Genomic DNA, 14,166 nt, shown 5'->3' on the forward strand with positions numbered 1-14,166 from the left:
CTCCTGGGCTGGGACCTGGAGTAGAGGGCGGGCCCAGGTCCCTTCCTCTCCTCTCCACTCCCCTCCTCAAGGACACTAGTGGGGCAATTAATATTCCAATTCAGGGGCAAGAAATGGTGCCCTGAACCCCCCCCCCCAAAGAAGAGAAAGCGCGAGACCCATCATAATAGGGCCGGCAATTTGCCACAACACATACTTTGGTCTGACATCTTCAAAACACTCTAAAGCTCGTGAATGACCAGTGAAAGCCCAGAAAAGAACCTCTGAATGTGGCCATCGAGGACAACGGTCCCTGAGAGATACAAGCTGATCATACATGTGCCAGGTCTGTACTGACCCAATGTGGGGAGGTTCTTGCCCTAACAGTTCAGCATCATAAAGGAGACAGAGTATAAGAGGCCCGGGTCTTGTAGTGGGCTATGGAGGTTGGATAATAATGAGATGGCAGCGCATTATTTGATTACTGTTCTCTAACTGGCATCCAGGATCGATCTCATCTTTCAACTGAATGCTGGGACGGTTTCATCCAACGGGGGAGATGGATTAAAGGTTTCCTGTCTCAGCATTAAGGTATGGTGATGAGTGATAACAGCGCTTTGCAAAGTAAGTGGTGTTGATATAATGGAAGGTAACTGGAAACCTCTCAAAGCTCCAGGCAAACTATGTGTCCTTCTGCCTTTTGCAGTAGTTATCCTTGCATCAGTCCCAGAAACTGCTCTCACAGGACTGTTATTAAGGGCTAGTTATATGTAGGGTTGGCAGAACTCCCTTTTTCTTTTTGGATAATTCTGACAGATAATATCAATGTTTATTTTAAAGCTTTTTTTAGATTTTTATTTAAATTTTCACAGTTTTGGGACTGATGGGAATATCAGACAATTATGTAATAACAGTAGATGTTGAGATTCAAAAAGTAAAAATTTTATGAACCATTAAAGCACAAATTGTCAATATCACACGTCAAAATATACAAAGTAAGTATCCTTAAATCAACAAATTATACCTTTTTTTTACTATTCATTCCCTAGTCCAGTGGTCCTGAACCTTTCCAGACTACTGTACCCCTTTCAGGAGTCTAATTTATCTTGTGTACCCCAAGTTTCACCTCACTTAAAAACTACTTGCTTACAAAATCAGTCATAAAATACAAAGTGTCACAGCACGCTGTTACTGAACAATTGCTGACTTTCTTATTTTTTCCATATAATTATAAAATAAATCAATTGGAATATAAATATTGTACTTACATTTCAGTATAAAGTATATAGAGCAGTATAAACCAGTCATTGTCTGTATGAAATTTTAGTTAGTACTGACTTCACTAGTGTTTTTTATGTAGCCTGTTGTAAAACTTGGGCAAATATCTAGATGAGTTGATGTACTCCCAGGAAGACCTCTGTATACCCCCAGGGGTACAGATCCCCTGGGTTGAGAACCACTGCCCTAATCCATTTGTGATAAGCCTAATTCAAAAGTCTATATTGTTGGATTTTCACTCTAAGAAGTTCTCAAGCAATGCTTTTCTCACTTTGCCTATCTGCAAATTTCAGTTATCATTGATGGAAATATTTTTCTGTTGGTTAGGTTACGGTCAGTGTGCCCCCTAATCCCAAACTTTGCTATGTCTCCTAAATTCCAAACCCCTAGAGCCTCTCCCTCATAACTATGTGTCAGAGCTCTGGGTTTTGTTATAGCTAGGTCAATATATTTCATTTCTGACCTGCATTAAACTGCTATTCCTGTCCTCTCTCTCCCCCTTCAGGGGATGCTATGCAGAAAGCATATAGATGTTTCACAGGTCTGATAGGTTTTAATATGTGAGTGGAATGATATATGAAAGAGCTCTACCTGCTGTTTGGTTGGATATGAGCCATGTATGTCCAATATATAGAACATGTGCTGCTTATATATATTGTATATGCTTAAATGAATGAATGAAATGCTGGTGAAAGACTTGTAGGCTGAAATTCTGTGTTAATCCTAGATTTTTATTTTTTTTTACAGGAAAACTATTTGCAAACATGCTTTCAAATATTTTTCCTGGTTTTTTAAAATTCAAATTTAAAATTCAATTTAAACATTTAATTTTAACCAGCTCTACAGTTAATCAAAAATGGGAAAAAATGAAGTGAACATTTTCTCAATTTCTCTGCTTTATTCACAGTTTTAAATGTTAACATTCAGAATTTCATCAACATTTCAAAATTCAAAAAAATCTGACCAGCTCTAGTTCATTCACAGATGAGATGCACATTCAGCCTTCTCCCACAACTCCCTACCAACACACCTGAATCTGAACCAAAAGGATCACTCTCTAAGGGGCGAAGTTAATCTGTTGTTTGTGCCTGTTAGGACCTTGGCCTTTGGCGAAGATGCCAATGACTGACAAATGTGATGGTGATTTCTCTAGGAAGTGTATTGGTATCACCACATTACATTAGCCACTGGAGAGCCTTCATGTAGTTACAACTGTGGGTCCCAATGACCTAGGCCAGATATGAGCTGGTGACTTAAGAACAGAAGACTCAGGAGCATTTCTTAAGCTCGGACTCATACCCATTATGAGTGGTCCCATGACAAACAGTGAAGGAAATTTCAAGAAAATGATGTAGCAGAAACAACTCATGCAAAAATTCTACTCTCTCCCCATGCCTCATATCTACCAGCCTTCCCAGTTCTATCACTTTTCACAATAGGAAGGAAACACAATACGAACTCTTAAGTCAGACTCATCCCCAGCCCCCTGGCAGTAAGATCTCTCCACAGAACCCTTGATAGCAGGGGAAGGTGAGGGGTGCCATCTATGAAACAGGGTAAGCATGGCTCACTAGCGGCAGATACTCCCTCCCACCCCACTCCCATTGCTACTGATTCCTCTCCTGCCTTCCCTAGGTTGGAAGCAGTGGAAGGCTGGTGGGGCTATGGGAACTGTAGCACTATTATCCACAACTTGGACTTTATTTTTAAATTAGATCAATCAGAAAAATTAGATGCCTCTGAAATAGCAAAAAAATAATAATAATGTGCCCCTCATTTTCATTAGGGACATGCAGGGGGAAGAGGAAGAAAGAAAGCTACCATGCTCTGCCCCTTCCTCCTCAGGCATGTGAGACCTACCCACTATAGCGGCTTTCATGAATTTGCCTTGCAGTGGTAGCCAATGCATTGCAATGGAGAATTCAGTCCCCTCTTCTGCAGCTGCCCTGATAAAGCCATAGCGGGATGGTCCATGCCACAGCTGGCACTTCGGAAACCATTGGCTGGGACTTCTGGGGATGGGGTAGCACGAGTGTGAAAGGGGACCCTAACTGACAACAAGATTGTCTCAAACAATTGCTTTGCTCCAGACACCAGGCAAAATAATGTCAAGGGAAATTACTGGCCCTGATTCTCTCCTGTGCCAAGATACACTCAGAAGTGGAGAGAGGGAGGAGCTGTCAGGGAGCCATGCATTCACATGCCCCAGCCCTGGCCCTGACCTAAGCCTGTTGAGAATTATAGTTGGGGAGCTTTGCTCCCCGCTGTTTGGTCCTCATCCAGTTACATTCTTTCCTTCCCTCAATATGCCCCTAAGCTAGAGTGGGGGTGGTTGGCATAGAGGTTGCCTCTAACTCCTTTATACCAGTTATTCTGGTTGCTTAGTAGAAGCCCCACTCAGGGATCAGGGTCCTACTGTGCTGAGCACTGTACACACATATAACAAACAGACAAGCCCTGCCCCAAGTGAGAACTCCCCTCTACCAGGAACAATTCTCAGCTATCCATATGATGTCCCATTTGTACTGCTCCGGCAGCGTTAAGGGGATAGAACTGAGGCTGAGAAACTGGACCACAATTGCAGGGTTGGAATTGTTGCCACTGGAGACGGGACACCTACTCTGCATTTGCATTCCCCATCCTTGCTATCATCAGCTCCTCTAAATGCCCAGGTTCGAAATGAGAGGGCATGTGGAACAGGGGATGTCTGTTATAATTTGCCGAAGAACCCAGCAGCCTGGCCGGCCTAACACATTAATATTCACCAGAACTCTCTTGTGCCAAAATGAAACACAACCCCCCCACCACATGTGATAATTACTTGGCGTTTAATGGAACATTGCTGAATAAATGAACTTAATTTGGTCCCCTTCCAGCTCATCTTTCTGACTCCGTGTCTTACACGACCTGCTTCACCTCTTCGCTCTGCAGGTGAAGTGAGGACTCCATTGTTCCAGAGGTTGAAATGCCCTAGGGCATTTCTCCACATTGGCTGGAAAGAAGGATTAAAGAAAGCCGCCTCTCTGGTGAACAAGCAGGGAAAATTCCCCCCACAGAGTGCTGCATAGGCCGAGAAGGAAAATGAAAGAGAGAGATGCAGCAGGGCATGACCTAAAGGTTGGTATAATCCCCTCCAGGATGGCAGTATAATGTCCTGAGCCCCTCAGCCAAGACAGTGGCACAAGCAGCCTGCTACTACAGCTTGAATAAGGCAAGACTGTTGGAAGGAGTGTTTGTAGATTGGAAAAAGAGAGAGAGCGTCACTAACCAAGCGATCACAAGGAGGGTACACAGTGTCTGACAGTCTGCAAGGTACTGCTGTAACACACGCACCCCCCACCCCAAAAAGGGCACTAAAAAAAATCCTGCAGAGTGAAAGAGGGATGGTGTGAATGTCCCTGAATTCCAAGAGAGCTCTGGGGGAAACCGTGCACAATTCTAGGGGATGGAGAATAGCAGAAGGATCTGCATTTGCATACATGCTTCATAGCTCCCCAAGCACTGACTGTTCACACTTGCTCCCCAGTCACTGGTCACGCTCACTGATGCTCTCCAAGCAGCTGTCAATCCCTCCCTCACTCCATTTGTGAGGTATCTGCTCTCGTACTCTCTGAAAACCAACTCATCTGTACTGCAGGCAGCATCAGAGTATGGGTGACACTGGGTTTAATTTACACCTTTTACTGTCACCAGGGGCAGACAGCAGATCTTGGAGGTAAAGACAGATTTGGAATATTGGGCCCAGTGGAGCTATGCCAATTTACACTAGCTGATGAACTGGCCCATTATTTTTAAGTGATTTTGGAGCTGAAACATTCATATCGGTTTCTATGACAACTCCGTTTAGTTCCCAGATTTCTAACCCAAGATACCCTTTAATTGGAGAAATTGTAGGTCATTTCTAACACACAAAATCTTAGCCTCTTTGCAAATGCTTTTCCCACTGACCCCAAACCCCAATGAAGTTAGACCACAGAATAACTGTCCAACAATATGCCTTTAAAAAGTGCCTAGTATGCTGTTGAGGCTATATGAATAATTTATTAAATAATAATTAATAATAATGAGAAACATCATTTTTTATTTACATGAGCCCCCAAACCCTTTTCATCTCATTTTCCATTGCTCCTGGAAACTTAATAATGACTCAACAGCTACTGTAAATTTGAGATTTGTATGTGTACCTATGTTTCTATACACAGAAAAATCTTTGGTTTCTGTTAATTAAGCTTGCTCTGTTCTACTTAACTAACGATTTCAAGCTCTGTAAAATTAGTAGATACAGTTAAGGTCAGAAATAAAAGGATAACTTTTAACATATATTCATAGATTTTTAAGGTCAGAATCAACCATTAAACCATCTAGTCTGACCTCACTCAGTTCTGCCTGTAATAAGTAGATGTGCATGACCTTCTTGCATTCAGGGCAGTTTTTTCAAGACGGAAACATGTTAAAAGTTGTTCTCTTTTCTTCAAAGAAGTAAAAGAAAGCATCTCTTCGAAGTTGTAAGTATGCCTACATTTAACACGTCTCCTCCTTGTATTTATGCTGGAGTGCAGTGAGGCAGAGGACTCCCCAGCCCAGGCAGGGTTAAGGAGCAATCAGCACCAACCTGCCGAACCCCTGTGGCGTGTCAGGCCTGGATGTGAGCCCTTAAAAGGGAGAACTCAGTGCAGTAGTGGGGGCATGCTGAAGCAAGCAAAGGGCTCAGAGCTTCCAGACTGGGGGCCCTGTGGCACTAACTGACCTACGGCTTGTGAACGCCACCTACCCAAGCCCTCTGAGGAAGAAGACTACCAGGCTGGTTTTCTTTGTTGAAATCCCTGTTCTCCACCCTATGATTAAGCTCTAACCTTTTCTCACACTGAGGAGTGGGAACTGAGACTGTCTGTGAGGCCTGAGAAACTGCTGCCCTCTCCCTTGCACAAGGAAGTGGGTCGGGGAATTATTTTCCATTTGGTTGGGCTGCTTTATATCCCCCTAAAGGGGGTGGACTCACTAAAAGGCACAGCTGATGGGCTGTACCGCATATCTCAGAACCAGACCACAGGGTTGTGGCTGCCCAGAGAATGACATAGGAGGTAAGCGAGGTGCCTGCTCTCATCCCAAGGTGGCAACTTTGAGGCGTTAACCTTCGGCACAGAGTTAAGGTTACATAGTAGTTTTTAAAGCCTTGTGTGCAGGGCCGGATTTCCAATTCGGCACAGTAGACACATGCCTTGGGGCATCTAAAAGTTAAAAATGGGTTAAAAGTTAAAAAGTTAATGCATACAGCTCCCCTGTAGGCAGCTGGGCTCGTGGCACGGGTTGGTGGCCGCCCAGCGTGTGGGGCTGGGGCAGGGTGAGCATCCGAGTCAGCCCTCCTGGGGGCGCTGTGACCTGTGGCCAGGTGGGGCGGCTGCTGAAGGTGCTGGGAGTGTCCCAGCCCCTTCCCAATCTCGGCTGCCCCGCTACCTCCGCCCTGTGCTGGGGACGGGTGTGGCCAGTGTCCCATTCACTTGCACGGGCAAAGACAGAGCACAGCTGCGGAGCTGGGCTGCAGGAGGGACGGAAGACACCTGGGGACTGCTTGCAGTGGGGAGAGGTACAGTGTCCACCTTGTGCCTTGCCTGGGGCAGGTGGGCTGTGCCTTGGCTCAGGCTGGGAGCACCATGTGTGGTGAAGGGTCTTGTGCCTTCCCGAGGAGGCTGTGTTATATTTCTTTTCGTTTAATTTTTTATGGAAAACATGAAGGTCAGCTGTAGGCAGGGGGGCACTGAAGATGCTGTGCCTAGGGGCGCATAAGGTGTAAATCCAGCCCTGCTTGTGTGTTGACAAAGAGTTGTACGAGGAAAGCAGTAATAGGTAAGAGTTGATCCATTTTATATTGCTGTCACTCAAGAAATGGAAGCTTAACTGTGTATTTGTAGCTTTTCAGTCTGTGAGGAAAATGGTATTAAAGTAGAACAGAGAAACCTTAACTAACATTAAACAAAGTTTTTTCTGTGTGAATTTCCCTAGTTTGTAAAGAAACTGTGCAAACTGGAGCTGAAATGTGAAATGCAATTAATATAGGGCCTTACGAAGAATCATGATAATGTAGTGAACACAAAGGCTGCAGTGCGAGTTTGACTATTGAGAAATGTCGACATTAGATCACAAGCGGACACAGCAACTGAGCAAATCTGTTGTCATGTGTAAACCACACAGGACACCACCTAGCAAAGAACGTCATCATTGGTTGACGTGGTGTTTTCAACGTGCCAATGTTGAAGTCAATGTCAACATTTAAGTAAATAAGGCCGCTGGAATTTGACAGATTTGTTGGCATGTACACACATAGGTTGCTGCTGAGGAAATAACACCATCATATTGTTAATGCAGCACTCAGTGAATCTGCTGCCATGGACAGACAGATTGCTGCTGAGCAAACAATGTTGCCATATCATTCACACTGCATTTTCAAACTGGCACAGCTCAAATCAATTATGAAACAATCATTTTTTTTCTGAGACATTCCAACATGGAAAAAAATACAAATGTGGTATTTGTGTAAAGGACAGTTATCCACATCCAAAGTTTAGTGTAGAATCTCCATGTGTATTCTTTTCAAAAGGGTTCTGGAAAAGAGTGAGGCATTAGGGACTCAGTTTAAAAATCCATCTGTTTTTATTTCCAAAATATATTTAAATATGTGACTCCTCTACAAGTCACAAAGTGCACAGAAAATTAAAAGCCTCCCTCCAGTCTATTTTCTATGCGTGCAGCAGATATTCCCATTCTTTCATCCATTAAACACAATTCTCTGATGCAACATGAAAATTGGCTTACCTATTACATCATTATATGTAGATGCATGCATACTATACCGTCATATATTCTCTATTCACACGTGTGTGTGTGTATACGCGCATATACAGAGTGAAAGCACATATAAAATGCTCCACAGAATGGTGCAGCATAAACATTTTATCAGCATGAGTGTTAGAAATGTCTCCTTCCTTCACGAGCTCTGAGTAAGGCTGTGATTCTTTCACAGAGGTTGCGAAAGTCACGGATTCCGTGACTTTCCGCAACCTCCATGACTTCCGCAGCAGCTGGTGCGGCTGACTTCAGGGCCGCCCGAGCAGCTGGCCCCAGGGTCAACTGCTTGGGCACCCCACAGCCAGCTGCACCAGCCACCGGTGGGGCAACCCGGGGCCAGCTGCTTTGGTGGGCCCCGGGGCCAGCTACACCGGCTGCTACTTGGGAGGCCCCAGGCAGCTGGTTCCGGGGACCATGCGAGCTGCGGCTGGTCCCGGCGACCGCCCGAGCAGCAGCAGTCCCAGAGCAGCTGGAGAAACGGCCCCAGGGTGCCTGGAGGCTGTCCAGAGAGCAGTCCCCTGGAGCACTGGCTGGGGGGCTGACAACCCCCTGCACTGGAGCAGCCCCTCCACCCCCAGCAGGGGCCCTCTGGAGCAGCAGGGTCCCAGAAGTAGAGATTTAGTCAGGGGTGTTTTTGGTAAAAGTCATGTACAGGTCATGGGCTGTGAATTTTTATTTATTGCCTGTGACCTGTCCATGACTTTTACCCAAAATACCCCTAACTAAATCTCAGCCTTAGTTATGAGTGATTTGTGCAGGTTACCCCAAACAAGTGCCAATAAAACATAATCACATATTCTGTCTGTGCTCTGTATTTTACAGAAAGAACACTATTTTAGAAATTATTTATAGAATATTTATAGAATCTTACTTTTTTTTTTTTAGTGGTACCATTTTTCATATTCTCCCACCTGTAAGGAGAGCTGTAAATTATAATGTCACAATGGCAAGATCTGATATCTTGCAACTACTGGAGGCTAGAAGCAAGAGCTGTGTATCCCAGTGGAAAGCTGTCAATTTCCCTTTTTCCAATGGTACAGCACCTGCATTGTACTCCTGAAGGGCAGTGAAATGCTCAACTTTAAACTGGTCACAGTGCAATACTAAATATTCCCCTCCACAGACCTCAGACCAGTGTAGTTTGGGGGACAATTCTACATTTCAGAAGAAAAAGGGGAAATTTGTTTCAGGTTGATTGAAAATATAAACGAGGATAACTGAAGCTCAGAGATTTGGGATGTTTAGATGGATGAGTGGGCAGAGCGTAGGCGAAGCAGTCACAAGATGTGTGCCCAATTAAATTGAAAATAGGGCCATCGCTTCCATATAAAGGGCTGTATGGTAGCATTCTGTCACAAGCCCAATATGAGAGGCAGAGTGGAGTGGCACCAGAGAGACAGTGCCCTTGGCAACACTAGCAAGCACAGTCTCCTTAGGCATGGGGTGTGCATGTTTTTTGCTAGCCATTAGGCTGGCCCAGAAAGTGAGCCAGCCCTACTCTATGGATTGGTGCAGAGTTGGGGCAGGGCTCTGGCCCTGCCCCTCTCTTCACCTCTGTTGTAGCGCTTTAGTGAAGATGCTACTACGAGCTTCTTCCATTGGTTAATCCACCTCGCCGAGAGGTGGTAGCTACGTTGACGGGAGAAGCTGTCCTGTCAACGTAGCACTATCCACACCTGGGGTTGGAGCAGTATAACTATGTCACTCAGTGGCGTGGATAAGTTTGTAGTGTAGATGAGGCCATAGTCATCTCTGCTTCTTGAGGACACTCCTGATTTCTCACAAACCCTCCCTCCCTGTTAGTAAAAGAATACTGCGGTATTCTAAACATCATTCCAGCTCACAGTGCTCTCACGAGAGCTTTTGGTGCCATTGCTGTGAATCCTGAAGTATTACTTTTATAATGTCCCTTTCCCCACCCTACTAGTGGGAAGGATACAAAGCAAAGTAAAACAAAGCTCCTGTTCGTTGCCTTAGCTCCCAACCCCACCACCCTCCCCATGTCACACATTTTAGCATGAGCCCCCTCTGCATACACCAGCAGACAGCCTCAGGCAATGAAAGAAGAGACTCTAGTAATTGTCATTTATCAATATTCATACAGACCCTCAAACCCTCCTTGTGCCCTCCTGGAAAAAAAAAGCCAAACCAAAATAAAAATAAAAATAAAATGAAATAATAATCCTGCTGCTCACTACCAGAGGGAATTTCCTCTCAATGTCACCACTGCGCTGTGCAGTAATTGGCATTATCAGTTATCTCTGAAGCTTAATAAGGTTTGCCATGGGCCCTTTTCTGTAATCATATTTTTTATTTGTCAGCCCACAAGATACAGACACCAAATAGGAGCCTGACCAAAAGAAAAACCCAACACACACACAAAAAACACAACTCAGACCAATCACGACATTGGTTGGTGATGTCACATGCAGCCAATCAGGAATCTTTTAGCTGTTCTCTCTTATTTCCTTCCAGATTCTGTTCTCTCTGCAGTCTTTGCTTTCTCTAAATAGAAGGGTGCTCCTCCGGGGGAAAGCTCAGACTGGAGTGCTGTGAACTCCCCCATGGTCAGAGCTCCTATATAATTTCCTACAGTAACTGTGGCTGCGACTGGAGTAGCTGGGAGGTCCCACAAAGTCAGTGGCCAAGGTGTTCAAAAGTGACCACTGATTTTAGGGGTCCTACCTGAGGCCCCTTACAGGACCCTGGTTTTCAGAGTGGTGGCTCAGCACCTGCTGAACACAAGCTCCCTCTGAAGTGTTTCAAAGTGGGCATCAAGGTGGGCAGCCAACATCATTAGTCACTATTGAAAAACGTGGTCGGTGCTGCTATGACATTTCACTGACTCCTGAGGCTAGGGGAGCAGTGGGCTCCCACATGCCAATGGTCCTATGCCATTTCCTGCATTCCTGAGTGGGGCTATAACTAGAGTTGCTGTGAATTCTCCCACAGCCAACCCCACTACAAAATCCTGTACAGTGACTGTGACTGGGAGAAGCTCCAAGCTCCCACTACTCTCCCATAAAAAAAAAAAAATGGGAACCGAAAGCTTATACTGATTTAAAATAACATTAAAACAAACACAAACAAATTATAAATCCATTTTGTTCCTTGCTGGGGCTGTTTCCTTGAAAACCCTTCATCAGACAAAGGCAATTTCTGCCTGTGGTGGAAGGCACTGCTCCCCCCCGCATCAATGGCCACTGTGGGGAAACCCTTTCAGAGTCTCTCATCCAGGAATCCTGAGCCATTAATAAATTCAAAGCAGTGAAAGAAGAACTTACCAGGATTCTGAAGAAACTGTAAACCTTAAGAATTTCTCTGTGCTTGGTTGCTCCTTCCTGGGGGTGGTGGAAGCAGAGGTGGCATGATATTGGGTGGGGGGCACAGAGCTATCAATCTATTCTGCTAGCATGCTAGAGGCAATCACATCTAGTCATTAGCCAAAGGAGAAGCCTTCATTACTCAGTGTGGTCATAACTGGATAACCCGGCTGATGAGATGATTTATCATCTCGCTGCCCTGCAACAGGGCAAGGTCAAGCTTCGTTGCTTAGGAAAGCACATTAAATTATTATATATTTACAAACCTGATTTTTAAAAAACCTTTGGTGGTGACTGCTCAGACTCTCACATCTCAGGAGCTGCACGGTTCTCAAACTGACCATGGAGGAGAGGGGTGCTCCTGATTCACTGTCGTTTGACTCTGCACTGACAGTGGTAGAGTAGGGGTTGAGGAGGAGATCACAGAAACAGACTCACTTCTTAACAAGAAGGATATTGCCTCAACACGCACATGTGTTGAAGACGGTACCTGGGGATCCTTAAAAGAGACACTCACCATCCCTTGAAAATTTGCTAGAGACCCTTAATTCTCCAGAATCACTTACTCTTTCTATGGCCTCAGCCCTCCTCTCAGCCCTGTTTATTAAAGGCAGACACCAGAAGGCATTTGTCCATCTATCTACCTGTGTCACACTTGTCACAGTAGTACCTAATTGCCAGTAGATACATATACATTCCCACAAGAGTCATCCGAAGACCACAAACATCTGTATGTTAATATGCGTTTGAATTATTAAATGAATTACCATCAGTTGTGTTTGCACCTTTTTTGTGTGTGCTTCCTGTGAATATTCGAGCGAATGAATTTACCAGCAGCAATATTTGTGGAGACCGTCAATTATAAGAGAATAATGGAGAATATTTGCAGAATGTAAATTCTGAATTTGTAAATGAGACAGTTGACACCTGAAATCTGATTCTAGGCAGACTCAGGAAAGCATCCCTATTCGGGAATGGTGCTTAGGAACAAGCTTAAATGCTTTCCTGAATCAGGGCCTCTAAGAGAGATGCTCTGCTGGTCATGAACAAAAACAACCTATGTGTCCAATCAAACCTAACTGGGACCACACTATCCAGTTTCGAAAACAAACTGCTCCTGAACAATCTATCATAAATTATTCTCAGAAATGTATTAAGAAAATCATGATTCTCCCACAAGTGATTTGCAAGGAGAAAAAGATGTGGCATTCACAGAATAAATTATTCATTAAGAATTATCTGCCATCAGAGAAAACTTTCTGGGTCTGATGATCCGAAGTGTGTGTGTGTGTGTGTGTGTGTGTGTGTGTGTGTGTGTCCATTAATTTCAATGGGTTTTGGATTGGCCCCTCATGTTATTAGTGTTCATTGTCAGCTCACCCCATGCTCTGTTGACTATCACAAACCCGTCCATGCTGACTGCGTACTGTTCTCAGAACTTCGAAATCCACAAATGTGGTCAGTTTAACCTCTGAACTGCTCCCCACCCTACCCCATTCTTCTTAATATCGCCCTACAGCTCCTTCTTGCTCCTTGAAAAAGGCTTAGATCCCCTCTTCCATCTGTAAGTAATACATTCCCTTAGAAATTTCCAGTGATTTACACAATGAGGGGAGTGGATCAGACACTTAGGTGGCCATTTTCGCTATGGGCGTATTAGAGCTGTCGATTACTTGCAGTTAACTCACGTGATTAACTAAAAAAAAATTGCAATAAAAAAATTAATTGCACTGTTAAACAATAGAATACCAATTGAAATGTATTAAATATTTTTGGATGTTTTTCTACATTTTCAAATGTGTTGATTTTTATTACAACACAGAATACAAAGTGTACAGTGCTCACTTTATATTATTATTACAAATATTTGCACTGTAAAAATGTTAAACAAAAGAAATTGTATTTTTCAATTCACCTCATGCAAGTACTGTAGTTCAATTTCTTTATCGTGAAAGTGTAACTTACAAATGTAGTTTTTTTTGTTACATAAGTGCACTCAAAACCAAAACAATGTAAACCTTAGAGTCTACAAGTCCATTCAGTCTTACTTCAGCCAATCACTAAGACAAACAAGTTGGTTTACATTTACAGGAGATAATGCTGCCTGCTTCTTATTTGCAATGTCACCTGAAAGTGAGAACAGGCATTCACATGGCATTTTTGTAGCTGGCGTTGCAAGGTATTTACGTGCCAGGTGTGCTAAACATTCATATGCCCCTTCATGCTTTGGCCACCATTCCAGAGGACATGCTTCCATCTTGATGATGCTCGTTAAAAAAATAACGTGTTAATTAAATATGTGACTGAACTCCTTCGGGGAGAATTTTATGTCTTCTGTTCTGTTTTACTCGCATTCTGCCATATATTTCATGTTATAGCAGTCTTGGATGATTACCCAGCACATGTTCATTTTAAGAACACTTTCACAGCAGATTTGACAAAATGCAAAGAAGGTACCAATGTGAGATTTCTAAAAATAGCTACAGTACTCGACCCAAGGTTTAAGAATCTGAAGCGTCATCCAAAATCTGAGAGGGACGAGGTGTGGCGCTTTCAGAAGTCTTAAAAGAGCAACACTCAGATGCAGAAACTACAGAACCCAAACCACCAAAAATGAAAATCAACCTTTTGCTGGTGTCATTTGACTCAGATGATGAAAATGAATGTGCATTGGTCCGCTCTGCTTTGGATTGTTATTGAGCACAACCTGTCATCACAATGGACGAATGTCCTCTGGAATGGT

At 43.9% G+C, this 14,166-nt stretch overlaps 1 protein-coding gene across 9 annotated transcripts in view; it reads right to left on the reverse strand.

Moving 5' to 3' along the window:
• BRSK2 (BR serine/threonine kinase 2) overlaps window positions 1-14,166 on the reverse strand; it is a 470,664-nt gene that overhangs the window by 107,500 nt on the left and 348,998 nt on the right. The window contains exon 1 of one of the 9 annotated variants that reach the window (XM_039538094.1): window positions 14,049-14,054. The exons of the other annotated variants lie outside the window; for them this stretch is intronic. The gene's annotated coding sequence lies outside the window, so the exon portion shown is untranslated. Of the gene's footprint in view, window positions 1-14,048; window positions 14,055-14,166 lie in introns of those variants that run through there. 9 annotated transcript variants of the gene reach the window in all.

This window comes from Mauremys reevesii, linkage group 4 (assembly GCF_016161935.1).
Source record: "Mauremys reevesii isolate NIE-2019 linkage group 4, ASM1616193v1, whole genome shotgun sequence".
Taxonomy (NCBI): Eukaryota; Metazoa; Chordata; order Testudines; family Geoemydidae; genus Mauremys; species Mauremys reevesii.